Consider the following 13774-nt stretch of genomic DNA (forward strand, 5'->3'; position numbering starts at 1 on the left):
TGTATCTTCCCTTCAGTGTATGTGTACTCATGAATGTGTCTGAATGTGGAAATCATCACAATGGAAAACGATGGTATAGGATTTGGTTCCTAGGTACAATGGGACAATGTGTAACCAGTTAGATATGTGTATTGATTTACAAATAACTCTTTTTAAGAGGTAATCATAATACAATATTTCCAAAGAAAGAAGCAGATGAATTTCCTGAACTTCCTATACACATTTTTAAAAGAACTATGTAAATCTAGTACTTGAAAATACATAAAGAATTGACTTTATATCACTGATATATTACCTATTTTATTATAACAATCTTCTTCTGATAGAGAAAGAAAGAAAGAAAGAAAGAAAGAAAGAAAGAAAGGAAGGAAGGAAGGAAGGAAGGAAGGAAGGAAGGAAGGAAGGAAGGAAGGAAGGAAGGAAGGAAGGAAGGAAGGAAGGAAGGAAGGAAGGAAGGAAGGAAGGAAGGAAGGAAGGAAGGAAGGAAGGAAGGAAGGAAGGAAGGAAGGAAGGAAGGAAGGAGGGAAGGAAGGAGGGAAGGAAGGAAGGAAGGAGGGAAGGAAGGAAGAAAAAGAAAGAAAAGAACGAACGAACAAGCTTTTTTTTTTTTTTTTATATCAAAAAGAATGAGTATGGAGATTTGGTCCATATACATTCAAGGTTAATTTGAAAACTACCCACTGTGAATTCTCTTAGACAAATAGAAACCATAGTTTCCATATAGAAACTTTTCGAACTTTTAGCTTTTTAAAAATTTCTTTCAACTCATCAAGACTACAGGACCTGCACAGGTCAGCCAACTTGAATATAACCAGGTGGCTATGGTAATGTCAGAAATTTATCTCAATTACATTGCATAAAATAAATGATAGTTAGGAATGGAAAAGTGTACAGTCCTGCAGAGTAGAGCTAAATCCAAATCTCTACACTAGTTTCAGGTTGGTATAGCTATGATGAATAGAAGACAGTCTGGTGTGTCAGGATTTTCTATATAATTGATAATATTAAGATATATTTCCTCATGGCTGGCTACATTGGAACATTCACCTTTAAAAGAAAAATAACGTGTCTTTCATTTGCATATTCCTTAATCCTAAAATTACAATTACTTAATGGAATTTCAGTAGTACTTTGTATTTGCTATTTGCTATAAAAAAGCATTTATGATATAGGAAAATACACAAAGGCCTCACAAGTTTTTTGTTTGTTTGTTTTTCCCTACCAGAAAATAAAACTTATTTTTTTATATATATATTTTTTTCTTCTTACCATTTTGAAACTTACTGCCCTGACTAATTGGCAACATAACCATAATCACATGCCACCATGCTCCAGTGGGGTTGGTCAATGGCAGTACTCATTTCTGATATTAGCCTAAAATTTGGTGGCATTTTCTGCCAGAATAACTACAGTCATTCCAGCTGAGCTTCACAAAACTTGTAGAGATTACTTCCTGGAATAATACCTAAAAGAAGCATGACCTAAATCAAAAGATCTGCCTGTATACACTGTAGGCTGAAATACATTCAGTCTGGTGTACAACCTTTTGTGCTCTGTTGCCTGCATTGTCAGTGATATGTTCTTAGTTGTCATTCTTAGTTTGGTACTTGTTTCTTTTTTTTCTCTGATGATTTTCTCAGTGCAGGGTTTTTTTTTTTTTTTTTTTTTTTTTTTTGTTTGTGAAACCAGTCTTTTGTTGCTAACTTGTTCTTGTGTAAGTTTGGTTAAATATTTAATAATTTAAATATAGCATGTTAATAATTATTTTTCAGTTCTGAATTGGAACAAGTGCATCTGAATGCATTATTCAAGAACAGCATCTGATCTTATTTAATATCATGTAACGCTTTGCTTGTTCTTTCTTTTTTTTCATGTAGACACAATTTAGCATGCTTGCCAAATGTGTAAAGTACCTTTTCTCCCAAACAAGCTGTTCAGAAATGTTATTAGCCTAAATATCATGTCCTGATTTTTTTTTAAGCATGTCTCTTCTGAGTCAATCATCATTTTTCTGTGCATCAGTTATACTAAGCAATTTCAGAAATGGCTGTGCAATAAGACATACCACAGTATGATAAAGAAAAAGTTAATCTACTAAGAAAGTTAGTGACCTTTTTTTTCCCCGATTTCTAAGCTGCTCACTGAGACTGTGTTTGAATCCCTCAAATATCTCTAGGGTCAGAGAACCAAATGTTTTCAGGTAGTTGGATGCCTAGGGATTTATGGTTGTGTGATTTTCTAAGAATATTTAGGCATTTAGAGCAACTCCAGTGACAATCAGCAAGTATCACACAATTAGGTCCTCTTGAAAATTCCACAAGGTGCCTCTTCACTGCTGTGATCATTACATTTCTTAATTTGTCTTTTACAAGTTTTTGACCTGGCAATAAGCTCATACTAGCACACCAGCACAGATCTGAGCATCCCTGAGAAGTGTTATGGTAGATGGGTTTGCCTGAGTGGGCATGTCCTCCATTCTGATCATAGCCAACATCTCTACTAGTGATAATATAAGCTTTCTGTGTACAGAATATACACAATGAATTGCCTTTTATTCTCTATCTCCAGCTTCTCAGTGCTGGCTTTGCCCCTTTATTTTAAAATTCACTCTTTTCTGTCTCACTGAGAGTCTTTTTTTTTCATTCAGTGAATACTTACTGCTTCTCCCTTTAGTCATCTCTGGAGTTGTTTATTTTCCCCAGCAATAATTTTTGATGCATACCTCGCTTTGGGATGCATATGCATGTTTGTATAAGATGCCAATCTCCTTAGGGTGTACTGTCTTATTTTGGCTCCATAAAAATGTTTTTTTTTTTTTTTTCTTTTTTTCTTCAGAATACCTCATGGATATATAAATATGGCTAGCAATACAATGCTGAAATCCAATATTAAGAATACTATGCTCTGGTAGCATTCGGGTAACATTTATAAGCAGTTCTAAGTATCATCAAAGGATCACTCTTGTGAAGAGAAACTACTATGTCAAAAGCTTCTGTAACTACACAGAATATCCTTCCTTCCCTGACCTTTTGTCTCAGGCTGAGTCTCTCTGGCAAATTTAAAGCCTACTGTAAATGCAGATCATTTGTTTTCTCTTTGTAGGGACGTGAGCTGTATGTTTGACTGTGAGGCTAAATGCTGGCCTGCACAAATTGTTCAAATAAAAAAAGCTAGGCCTCAATATCATGAGCCTGGAACATCTGTGGCCATGTCCGAAGCTAATTTTTGTAATTACTCTAAATAGCAGGCAGGATGTGCAGCCAGTAACCTTCCTCACCATATCATAATGTTTTATAGACAATTTTATTTGCTGTGTGTTATTCTTTCCTCTCCGTTGATACTAATTTGGATTGGCTGCAGGATGTGACATATGAACAAGTGTGCAAAGTAGAGTACACAGTATGTAAATCTGCTTATAAAACCCTGCGATAGAAAAAGACATAGAAGTTAACCTTTTGTTCGGGAAATAACCTGTTGGTGGGAAGTGCACAAATACCTCATGACACCAACTCTTAAAATGAAGTCACTTCATTTCTCTTTTTTTTCTCCCAAATAAATGATGAAGTAATCCTCTGTGTGTGTGTGTGTGCGATCTGATAGGTCAGATTATGCTTTTAAATAATTCTGAAATCGTAACTTGCCTGAGTTCATGAACAATCTGATGAAAAATATTAAGTCTTAAAGTTGGTTTAATAGGGTACCTAGGTCACATGGCATAGGCAACAGAGCTAGAGGGATTTAGTTCTGAGTGTCAGATTATGCTGTGTGGATTAGTCACTGGAGTCTGAAATGTTGATTTGATGATTGTTTTCCATCATTATATCATTATTTGCTATTTTTTCCAGTATTTCTTTCAGTAAACTAATTTGCTACAGTGTTTGAAGAAAACAGACACAAAAGAAGTGCAAACACAGTAAAGCTAAATTGTTTAAATTTAGAACTGGCTGGGAATTTTTCAATTTTCTTTCATTAGAAAAATGATGGTTTGTAGAAAACAAAAAAAGTATTCATTCAGTTCAAGCAATTGCCTACTAAGGAAATAATCAGAAAGGGTTTGTAAGCTAGTAAACTGCCAAACATTTTAAAGAAAAAAGGTTGCTTGAAGGCCAAGTCCTCTTTTAGTATTTTTAATTAAAACACAGAAATGCTATCATTAAAAAAGAAGGGGGAGGGTTTAAAAAAGACTTCTAAGATCACACAAGCTTGGATTGATCTGATTAGGAAATTGAAATTTTAGATTAAAATTGGGATATTAACTAAAATCAAGCAAAGTGTCACAAGATAGAAGAATGTGTGTCTTGCATTGATCAATTCTATAAGGTACTGACAGTGATTATAAGTAGGAGCAGTCAGACTCTGGCTCTACACCGACCTTCAAATTAGACTGTCTTTCCATTTACTACCCAGGCAATGTTATGCTCAGGTGCTGACAATTCTGTATTCTGAGCTCCCACTTTTGTCTAGTTTTGCTGCTCCCTTTCCATCGATAAGCCTACTTGTTTTAGAATAACAGATTCAGAAGCTAGGTTTTAGTCCCTGTTGGGCTATAACCCAGGAACAAGTATTCCAGAGAGCATGCATCTGAGCTGATGCATCTGCACTACAGCTGGGCTCTGCATTTCCATGCCTCCTTCCAACACATGGGGAGAGCTGGGACAGCAGAACAGAAATCCAGCATGGCTATTTTCCAGTGGCTTAATGCCCAGGACCTGACAACACTAAGCTCCTTGGCAGCAGCTTCCAATTTCACTGGAGGCAGGCCTGGCCTTAAAATCAGGGAGCTGATCACACATCTCTACCATCTCACTGGCTCCAAGACTTACTCGGCACAAGAGAGAATGTGATGCCCTCCCTTTCCATGAAACTGATCAATCATGATTAACTCTGCTAATTAAACTTGGGCTACAGAGCTGTAACATGGGTGTAAATGATCAGAACCAGACTCATCGGCCATTTTGGTTCTAATTTTCATTTGCTCAAATGTATTTCATATTGCTTATTTAATACACCAGTCTCCTTTTACTGTCAAAGCATGAAAAGTGTCCTAGTATATGAGAGCTGTGAATCTGACTTAAATTAAAAAGTAAATAAATAAAAAACCTTCCATGTCCAAGAAATAAATCTTTTAAGTCTTCACTCTTTGGGACTTATCACTTGTATAGTGTTAAGAGTAATTCATGTAGACAATAGTTTTTACATGCTCAAGTCCTGCTTCAGCCTCTCATTCTGATCAGTGAAGGGAGCAAAGCTTTTATATGATAAATAAGCTAACCTTTTGCACAAAATATGCAACAAGTATGCATGTGAAAAAATCCTTTTATATTTTAGGTGTTTCTAGTTTTATTTCAGTATATTATGCTTCTATGGTAAATATACATATATATTCTAATTTATTTAGGATAATGTATTCAGTCAAGAAATATTCATGTGATGAATTTCCCCAAATATATTATGCAAAGAGCATTATTCAGAATTAAACAGGAAGAGTCACTGATTTTGTTTGCTAAGATTACAAGTAAAGTACCATAAGGCAAAATTAGCAGTTGGCAAATGCTGTTAAGGGCATCCGTTGACTACAATTAGACTATAGAATGCAATCAGATAGATACTATTCTAGGCACCTCAAACATATACATGATTAAGTTACTTACAATTCATTTCTTCCGGTAAAAAGTTTAGCTTATGTGGTCTGTGTAGGAAATATGAGCTGTATGAATTAGAATAATTTTGAAAATCGGTAATAAACTGGTTGATAATATGTAATATTAATCGGCATTCTGTTTTATCAGCAACTAACTTATCTTTCTACACACGCACAGAAGATGGTGATTTCCTTACCAGTACTTTCAGTACAGATCTTTCAATTCAATTGCCTTTATTTTCTTCAGGAAATCATGGTTCCTTTTCTGGTAAGAGAATAATCTAGTAACAGTAAAGCTTCATAATGATGAATTCATATGAAACAAGAAAGACAAAATAGTCAAATAACACTGTTTTAGAATATGACTATCTGGTCATCAAGGGCTAAATTAAATACCAGATGATATAGATGACAGCCAATAATCATAGCTATAGGAAAGTGTATGCTTCAGAAGGAACTACATTTCTTTGATGAATATAACTGTCAATAACCAAGGATACTAGGACTGCTCAGAGTAACTGAGGACATGATGGAACACATCCTTGTCTTCCACTACTTGGCAATTGGAATGGAATGGAATGGAATGGAATGGAATGGAATGGAATGGAATGGAATAGAATAGAATAGAATAGAATAGAATAGAATAGAATAGAATAGAATAGAATAGAATAGAATAGAATAGAATAGAATAGAATAGAATAGAATAGAATAGAATATTCACTTGGAAGAGACCTGCAAAGATCATCTAGTCCAACTTGAAGGCTAACCAAAATAACTGAAGCATGTTACTGAGGCCATTGTCTAAATGTCTCTTGAACACTGACAGGAGTGGGGCATCAACCAACTCTCTAGGAAGCCTGTTCCAGTGTTTGGCCAACATCACAGTAAAGAAATGTTTCCCAATGTCCAGTCTGAACCCTCCCTGGCGCAGCTCTGTGCCATTCCTGTGTCCTGTCAGTGATGAGCAGGGAGCAGAGGCTGGCGCCTCCCTCTGTGCTTCTGCCCCTCAGGAGGTGCAGAGGGCATGGAGGTCGCCTCTTGGCACCCTCTGCTCCAAACTTTTGAATAAGTCAGTTGACCATAGCAGTCCCATGGTTTTAGACTTTAGTTTCCTTAGTTTATCCTCTAGTGTCAAATTAATATTTGTTGAAATCCAGCACATTTTCATATAGAGAATTTACTTTATCACTTCTGTTCCACCTTTGATGAATGTTGCCGGTATTGCAATTTTTACAGTATATATATGTATGTATATATTTAGTGGATTATAACACACACAGAACTTGCATGCATATTAAATACAGAAAATACAAAATTAGAGATGTGAGATTTCTTTCTACATGGTTAGTATTCACTCACAGAAATGTTGGGAGAATAAAATGTAAGAAAATGAAAATGGTAATGGAGAGAACAAAAATGTCAAGGCCATTCTGCCATTCTGCACTTTCCAAAATGTGCATTCCTATGAATTTCACAGGGCTGTTTTTTTAATGATGTAGATTACTTTTTTCATGAATCATTCAAAAACTGGCTTTTGAAGAAGAGGACATGCATATTTTAATGCATACAATGAACTGTATATTATATTAGAAGAGTAAACTCATTTTTACTCTCTGCCAATGTTAAGAAGGGGAAATCCAGGTGACTAATTATATTAACAAGGAAAATGGAAAACAAAACAGTGACAACATAAAATGCAGTCAGGAATTTATTTCAGTAAGATCTCACTTCTGCAGATTTCATTATCTGTTATTCTCTATTAATGTAAATGCTTCAATCAGAGAAAATGAGACTACTTCTGCAAATAAGAGCTGGATACATTACATATGTCCAATTTTCAACAGACTGGATGTTTGACAGAAGTGTGTTTTTATCAATAATTATTTTGTTTCATGAAATGTAACAATGGGCTGTGGCATATTATGGCTTTAGATTTTCTTTGTAAGAACAGTGTAGATAATATTCTGATATAGTTGATTTTTAACTTCTCTGAAATGAAATAGCTTTGATTGCCTCAAACGCTTCATTTCTGTTCAAACTCCCTTTGAAAACTTTCTTATTCTGCTGCTAGAAACAAAATTGTAGTATATTACAAAAACAAAACCCTCCCTCTTCCTTTTAACATGATACTTTCAGAAACTCTTGTTTGCAGAAGGGCAGAATTTAACGTAAAAAGCTACTTTCCAACATTAAATGGGATGGTTGTAGTCTATTTTTTAATTACATAGATTTTCTAACATAAAAAAATGAACTTGCTTGCAAATACCTTCAGAAAAAAAAGGCCTGTATGTTTAGTATGTAAAAGCCCTGTATGTACATCTAAAAGGTACTATCAAAGTATAGTATCTGAAAGCCATCATAGGATCACTTCAGATTTTTTTGTTTTCTTATATTTTGGAAACGTGACATTTTGAAAGCAGTGGCAGTAAATGAACTGTCACACATTTCACCATGAAATGAGTGCAGTGATTGCACTCGGAAAGTATTTTTTCCTTCCTTTTTTTTTTTTTTTTTTTTTAAAGTGAAGCTAGTCTTTGTTATTTAAAGACCCCTGTAAAAATCAAAGTTAGGAAGTTAAGTGCAGTGCTTACCTCTTTTTCTAGTCGTGACTGGGAACTGGCCATCCATATTTCAAACAGGTAGGAGAGATGTTAAAGATGGAAACACAGGAAAGTGATGATTTCTTTTTAAATGGTTCTATTCTTTTATGTTATACATTATACATCAGAGTGATATTTGAAAGCAGATTTATTACACTCCCTAGCAGAATGCTTTGTACATTTATAATGCAAAGCTTTTATCTAAAATTCAGAGCATTATTTTAGAAAGAATGTGTATCATATCTGTGAGACAAGTTCTACTCCCACTGAGAAGTGTCCAAAGGACTTGCAAATATGTGGTGAAATTGGTGGTCAAGAGAAAGCTGAAAATAAAAAGAAATCTGTGTACTTTGCTTAGTGCAGTTATGTTTTGGGGCCTTACTCTTAGATCTACACCTAACTTTTTCATCTGCCGTACATAATTTGATGAAGTAAAACTAATTTATATTTTACGTAAATATTAAACCTATTAGAATTTGTGGAAATATCCTAGACACAGTAAAACTGTCTTAAAGGAAGAAATCTTTAAGCTCTTCTTGTCTGAAATTATTTCTCAACCATGCCCTTAGCACACTATCAATTGCTATTGTAGGAAAGAGGTCTATCTATGACAGGAGATTGAGCTGCTTTTTAATATTGTATTGACAACTAATGGATTGAATTTTTGGAAATTAAAGCATTTGGAGAATCAATTTTCACTGACATTTAAAATAGCAGGAACTATGACTCTGCGTGGCTTTAGAAAATTTAATCTAATCTGCCCACCCTCTTACCTGTATTTTCAAACACAGCTAATCACTCCATGGTTTCTGTTTTAGGTGTTCATCCAACAATTTTGAATCATGTTTCAAAAACAGATTTTTTGCATCTGACCCCTTTCTGTGCCCATTATCATTGCTAAAAACATCACTCCAAACAAACATCACTGGCTTAGGACTACGAAAACCTTTTAAGGGTTTTGTTTTCTAGCATTTCAGTGTTGGGAATTCATCAGTGAACACAGAAAGGTGTAATGAGTTCTCAGAGTTCTTTGGCAGCTCATCTGTTTGCAAAGGAACAATGTGATAATGATGGAGTGACACTGCTATGTAAAATCCACATGATAATGAGTTTAAAAAAACATGTTTTAATTATGTGTTTAAATATATATAGTATGTATATTTAATATCTTAATATATATATGTATTTTATTGTGCTTATTATATAATTATACTTAGTCATGTTTAATATGATAATATAGGGAAAAAAATCTTGCATGTTAGTGGATAAGTCTAAAATTTGCTTTGAATATTTCTTGAGACAAAGTAAAAATAGTATTCAAACTATTTTTTCCATTAAACACATTTAAATAATAGTCAACTTTCTCTTTGTATACTGTATTACCACTTGAAACTTTTTTAGAAAGGCATCCCTGCCCTGTCCACAAACAAAGCCAGTATGTTGGTGTCAAAGTCAAATGCAGTGATCCTAATCTGCATGTTAGGTTTTATTAGTGGAACAAAAAAATAATAAATATTTCATTGTAGCAATGATTTTAATGGGACTATTTGTGAAATCGCAACACACACTACTAGTTATATAAATACCATACTTTGGATTCCCCGGCTGACCATCTTCTATACCTCTGTCTGTGATAAGCTCTCCTCTGTCTAAGTAGCACAGGATAGAAATATATTCCTTTTTTTCCTGTCTCTCTGAGGCCAGCTGTCTCCTGTCAGACCATACTGAGTAAACAGACGGGGGAATGTCCTCTTTGGAAATACTTCTAAGAGACTATCACAGCTCCTGTTTTAGATTAGGTTTTGAATCTCTCATTAGCTGTGGAATGGTATCAGCAGTTGGAGAGTTTATCGTATGTGCCATATGGCATAAAAACTTAGTCAAATTTGAAAAGCTGAGGAGTTTTTTCTTAAATGTTACCAGTGTCCACAAGGTGGACTGAGGCGTTGAAAGAGCTGGTAAGAACCCAAGTCTATCAACGTGATGTCTGTAACGAGCAGATACCTGTAGGTGCCCCATTTCTTCTGCAGAGACAGACATAACAAGCTTAAACAACTGAAACTTTACACCAGACAATTTTGTATCAAAAATACAATGAAGTGCTTTACCACTGGGTGCAATTAACCATTACAAAAAAGTAACTAGAGCTGTAATAATTCCTTATTACAAGGTTTTACTATGAGACATCAGCGCCTTTCTGAAGGAAATGTTCTAACCCAAACATCCTTTACCTCGATGGCTCTGTTGCCTCTCTACTGCAAAAGGGATGAGCAGGATGCACACAGCAAGTTCAGAGCAAAAGGCAGATGTAAGCTTCCTTACCACCTCCAGTGATAATCATGTTTTGGTTTCCTTCCTATTTAGACACGTTTTTCATTATTCAAGTGGAAAAAGTATTTTCATTTTATTTTATGTAGATAGATTATTTACATGTTTCAATATTATGGCCATTAATTCCATACTTACTAGTATATCGCCTACACTTAATGTTGTACTTTGGACATAAAGTAGTGTCCATGTACTAATGAAATACTGGAACTGTTCTTCTTTGGTTACTTCAAAAAGAAAATTAAGTGGACAGGTGTAACACATTCAGTGACACGTCAGACCCAAAGCCAATTTCCCATTGGTACTGCACAGGATGCTCCTTAAGGGAGAAGTAGAAATGAATTTCTACTTTTTGTCATTATACCCGCTCATGTAATATGTGTCACTTCATCCTTATAGGAGTGCATTTATGTATTTCATAAAATTTCATACTTGAATGGAAAGTTTCAGAACTATCAGGGGTATGGTTCACAGATGGTTCAAACTCCATAGATAATTCAATGTCTGTTTAGCTCTAAAGTAGATGGAAGACCTGGTAATTAATGTCCTGAGAGATTTGAAAAGGCTTGTGCACACATTTGTAGATACACTAGTATTTGCTGTCAGTGTTCAAACATTTTCAGTAAACTGAACTGTGATTTGAAGCATATGGTTCTCATTCCCTAATTGGTAATCAGTCCCACTGAGGGCAAGATCCACACACTGGCAAGCAGTAAGGGCTAGCGAGTTAAAGTATTGATTAAGGATTATAGCTGAGATGTTATATGCTGAAGTGAGCATGGGTCTGCAAATCTGTTGCTCAGTCCTTACTTCGAAAATGTCAAGAGAGAGATTTATAAATTTAAAAAACAAAATAATTTTTTCTGTTGTTGTTTGTTTGTTTGTTTGTTTTTTGTTTGTTTGTTTGTTTTTCATAAAAGGAATGTGAGTTTCAGTCTAATGGGCTGATTTTTCAATATTTATGTAAACAACACGACCACTTACAATTTAAAACTTCTAAAAAGTGAAAATGGCACAGATAAAATCAGTCAAAACCACTTGGTTTGATTTTAGTAGTTACTGATATGTGCTGTGTATCTATAGAGGAGTTCATCACTGCCAGTGCAGAATAAAGGGGTTTTATTTCAGCCCCTTCCTGATTCCCCCACATCAGACACCGTCTTTGTCAGTTTTCACAGTTATTAGTGATATAAATATGGAAATTCAGAACAATAATTTCCATAACTCACATTTTCCAAAAAAATAATGGCAAAGATATCACAAAGCATGGCAAGCCTTACGCAGCAACTGTTGTAAACAGAAACACAACTAATGGCAGTCAGACAGAAATCAGGGGATATGGAGCAGGTCCTTTTATAACCATGGTTTGAAATCTCCCAATCTGACAGAAGGCATTTTTTACAGACAAATGATCAGTGCCTTCCAGGGTGTTCTGCACAATCCAGTTGTGGTGGCAAAATTGTCTGCAGAGCAATCGTGAATAGAACTAATAGAGGAACACTTTGCTGAACAGAAAAGGGAAAATCTTCCTGCAAAAAATGCACTCTTTCACCCCTTGACACACACACATCATGGTCTTCTCCCATGAAGGTTAGGTCTGCGACTGGCAAATTCTGTAACATCACAACGTGAAAGCCCTTTTGTGGTGCTGTAAGCTTGCTGTACGACATGGGACCACATTCATGGAGAACAGTTTGGGTCCATGTTGGGTCCCCAAACTTCCCACTTATCTTTAAAGAAAATTAGTAACTTAATCTCCATGTTACTAATACGTTACCAGAAGTTACTAGTCACTACCACACAGGTCCAATCACAGGTTTTCCTTTTACACTATACCAAGTCAGTAACAATAGTTCAGCTTTTAATATCATATGAAATGTCTCCTCTATCATTTCAGTTATTTTTCCTGTCCTAAAAGTAGATGGCAATCATTTGTGCTGTGATTACAAGCTATTTCTTTATCTATGACTTTTCTCATCATAATATATGAAAGTGGCAAATACAATCTATAAGTAATAAGTGTGGTATGAAATTTCACAAGGTCCTTATCATTCTGTGTCATTATTCTTGTCTTTGTTTCTCTCTCTCCCTTTATTATAGGAATATTTTTTATTTAGACTGTGGGTTTTTTTCTTTGCTTTTTCTTATTCTCTTTCATGTCTGAAAATATTCTGCTGTCTAAAATAAAAAATAGTTTGTGGTCTCTTCAAAATGTTGATTTATATTCAAACTTACTGATTTCTTTAATGTTTATCTCCCTCTTTGTTTTTTAGTTATTGTAATGCTGGAAACTTAAGCTGCATATACGTACTTTTAGAATTGATTTAACTGAGCGGAGCATACCCTGATCTGTACCCTGAAATGCTGTAAATTTTGGGCTAATGACATTTCAAACCATGTCTCTATTTCTGACCTTAGGGGACAACACTTGTCTGGGCTTCCCAAAATACAGAGATCCATTTGTATTTCCAGGTGTATCTGTTCAACTGGCAGGCAATTGCACATTTTTAGAAGTGATGTTTCATTTTGCTTTACTTTTTCTTGAAAATAAATCTCCTTAAAATTCTCCATGAGGGAAAAATCTGAGGAAACCTGGCTGGTTGGCAGCCATGGAAGCTGTGGGCATTATGGGAATTAAGGGCAATCTGATTTCCTTTGTCTGTAGATACTAGAAGCTTCAGGCTCAAAACAAGAGAAGAAAGGAAGAGAAAAAGACAGAAAGAAAGAAATAGGCAGGCATGGAGGAAAGGTGAGAGGGAGAAAGAAAGGCAACTTCAAAGTATAGGAAGTTTCTGGTGAAGGCTCCTTCTTGGCCTACAAGAATTACTGTGAAGATGGCAAATAAAATTAGGAAATCAGTAACTTGTATCGCAGTCCTTCAAGCAAGCAGCCACAAGCCTGCAGCAGGTACACCAGTGGAAAATAAGCAAGCTTCAGATAGAAGCCTGTGTAACATAATTCCCCTTGCATACCAACAAGTATCCCTTAGGTTTGAGTTACTACTCCCTGAGATTCTTTTCATACATTTCAGAAATAGCAATAGTTTTCTAATAATTTGTCAAAAAAATGAACGGATAACGTGCTAGCATAAAGGTAACAGTATTAAAACACTAGAGCAATCTAGAACTTGAATGGCTCAATAAGACTATCGTGTTCACAAGTCAGGCATTTCTAAAACACAGTAAATTTGGTGGGGTCAAAGATC

This window comes from Anas platyrhynchos, chromosome 4 (assembly GCF_047663525.1).
Source record: "Anas platyrhynchos isolate ZD024472 breed Pekin duck chromosome 4, IASCAAS_PekinDuck_T2T, whole genome shotgun sequence".
In the NCBI taxonomy this organism is placed as follows: Eukaryota; Metazoa; Chordata; class Aves; order Anseriformes; family Anatidae; genus Anas; species Anas platyrhynchos.